Source organism: Pteropus medius, unplaced genomic scaffold, assembly GCF_902729225.1.
Source record: "Pteropus medius unplaced genomic scaffold, Ma_sr-lr_union100, whole genome shotgun sequence".
Classification (NCBI taxonomy): Eukaryota; Metazoa; Chordata; class Mammalia; order Chiroptera; family Pteropodidae; genus Pteropus; species Pteropus medius.
The window spans coordinates 3,095,843-3,098,758 of NW_024351648.1; the positions used below are offsets into that span (position 1 = coordinate 3,095,843).

Consider the following 2,916-nt stretch of genomic DNA (forward strand, 5'->3'; position numbering starts at 1 on the left):
TTCCTCTTTTTATAATGACCCTGTCATGCTGGATTAAGACCCACCCTGCTGGCCTCACTTTAGCCTGGCTGCCTCGATAAAGACCCTGTCTCATTCAAGGGTCACATTCTGAGGGGCTGGGGGTTGGGACTTCAACATATGAATTTAAGGGGACACGATAAAACGCATAAAAGAGCACCCGTACACTGACTGGTCAGGGACACACCTGTGGACTCTCAAGGCCCCTCGGACAGGTGACTGACTGTACCCCTCAAATTTCACTCTTTCATTTCATTTTTTTTTTTAGGGGAGGCAACCCTTGGTTGACCTCACAGGTTGCAAGGACCTTGTCAGCTTACGATCTCTTTTTTTATATTTCTTACGCCTACAGGACCCGGTCTTCCTAGGTGGTCTCCCATCCAAATACTAACCAGGCCCGACCCTGCTTAGCTTCCGAGATCAGACGGGATCGGGCTTGCTCAGGGCAGCGTGGCCATAGACTCAAATTTCATTTTTGTCCGTGCATATCTCTCTGCCCTCCCTCTAACCCCAAACCAACGCCCTCCTCTAATCGTGTGATATATTGGATATCCCCCGTGGTTTCCTTTCTTTCCATGAGCAGAGAGCCCCAGGTCCCAGGGGAGGACGGAGGAAAGAAATCCCTGCATGCCCACGACTGGGTCCCCTCAGGGAGACTCAGGACAGCCGGACGGGGCACCAGGCCGCCGTTTGTAAGGGCCAACTGGAGTCCCTTCCGACCATGTGACATGTGGCATCTGCAGCAGGAGGTGTGGCCGTTCACGAGCGTCCCAGGAGAGCAGGCACAAGACGTGAAGGGGAGGAGGGGGAGAAGGTAGAGTGTGGGTGTGGGAGGCCATTGGACTGAAGGAAGCAGCCAGGAGTGAGTCTGCGATCTGGTTCTTTCCAGGACGGCTGTGTGACCTTGGGGAAAATGCTTAACCTCTCTGAATCTAGCTTTTCCCATTTGTAAAGTGGGATGATGGATGCCCGCTGGGCAGGCTTGTTGGAACATTAAATATGAAACGCCCTACCACCTGGCACACCCAATCCAAGAGAAGCAGTTCTTGGTGAGTTCCTTCTCTGGCTTGAGAGTCTTAGAAGGGCTCGCGGAGGGACCTGGGGGACACTAGGAAGGACCGAGCTTCGTGCCCGCACCGCTCCCCACCACCCCTGCCGCTGTCCATGGTGCTGGTCCTGTTCGGATTAATCGTTGGGGCTTCTCGGTACAGCGAAGACCTGGGGACCAGGACATGAAACGCTCACTCGGGGGCTCTTTCCAGCGGGCTCCAGAACGGTGCACGATTAAACCCAAGGATGCCGAGAAGAGGTCTCCGGCTGGGGGCAAAAGATGCCCCCAGGACGCTGGTGATTTCTTCAACCCAGAGGAAACCGCGAGCCCTGCACCGAGCCCGGCCGACGCTAGGTGGCGCCGCGCAGCCGGGCACCCCGAGGCCATTCCTGCCTTCCCGCGCCTGCTCGCTGGGGAAGACACCGCCTCTGCTACTTCGAAACAGAGACGCGCAGCCAACACTTGCACGCAAGAGGCACTGATCAGTATTTTCCTTCGTTAAAATGAGATTTGAAGAACTGGTCACGAGGAGAACAAAGGATGTGAAATTATTCTAAATTCTGTGACTCTTACCTATCGGTAAAGTCTGAGTTGAACAATTAACATTCAAAAAAGCGATATATATGGGTATGTGTGTATACACACACACACACACACACACGTATATCTGTATGTATGTGTGTGTGTATACATATATATACATATATATATATTTTTTTAATTTATTTAAATAATTACCTAGGATTTCGTAAGACGCTTTCTAATGAAATTCAACAGCCCACCCTGTGAGCCAGGGAGCCCGCTCTGGGGAGGAGCATGCAGCCCATGAAACGTAGATGGGATCAGAATCCTCAGAGCAGCTTCATTCATCATAGCCCAAAGCTAGAAATAATCCAAATGTCTATCGACGGGAGAATGGATGAGAAACTGGCATACTCATAACATGGGATCGCTCTCAGCGATAAAGGAGATGGTGTCCTGATTCATGCCATGGCTTGGCTTTCTGTTAAGTGAAGGGAATCGGATGCCCAATGCTAACTACTCTAGAATTCCATTTCTGTGACTTTATAGGACAGAAGGCACATCAAAGGTTCCCTCTGGGAGTGCTGATGCCTGGGGGGAGGGGGAGAAGGAGCACAATGGAACTTTCTAGAATCACAGCAATGTTCTAGTTCTCGATTTGAGTGTGGCTACACAAGTGTGTGTGTGTATTTATGCGCATATTTGTGGAGCTGTATGCTCTGATTGGTGAAGTCTGTGCCCCTGCCTGTACCTTGAAAATAACTTCGGGGAAAATAACTATTTGTCCCTCATTATTTTTATACGGCTGATAAATTACACATAATTCCGGGCTTCTTTCTCAGTAACAGCTAGAATAAACAATCAGAATCATTACAGCTGCTTGACAGTTAAGATTCTAATGAGTGAAATGGAAGTTATATGATGGGTATTTCATTAGCTGGAAGCCTAAGCATTTAAAAAAGCTAATAAAGTTTTTAGCTACATTATTCAAAATGACAGAAAGGTGGATGGGAGGGATAGAGGCCAGAAACAAGTCATATTCTTCACATTAGAGGAAAAAACATGCTGAGAAAAATCCTAAAAAGGAGTCAGAATGGTTTGAAAGCTTGCCATCACTCAATGGTTCCTGTTCATTGACATCACTCGATGGTTCAAGTCCATTGACGTATTTGCGTACAGACTCAAATGCCAGTCTTTCCCCCTTGCCACTCACTACCAAGGGCCCAAGTAAATGTCTCCTGAGGGACATTTTAGAAATAGCAGAAATCAGCACAGGACATGCAGCAGTGAGGCGACCTGCCTCAGTCTGTCTGGCTTCTTCTTTC

At 49.0% G+C, this 2,916-nt stretch overlaps 1 pseudogene; it reads right to left on the minus strand.

Annotated features, from left to right (window-relative positions):
* Window positions 1-361: 361 nt before the first annotated feature.
* On the minus strand, window positions 362-480 carry LOC120587374 (uncharacterized; annotated as a pseudogene).
* Between the last annotated feature and the right edge of the window lie 2,436 nt (window positions 481-2,916).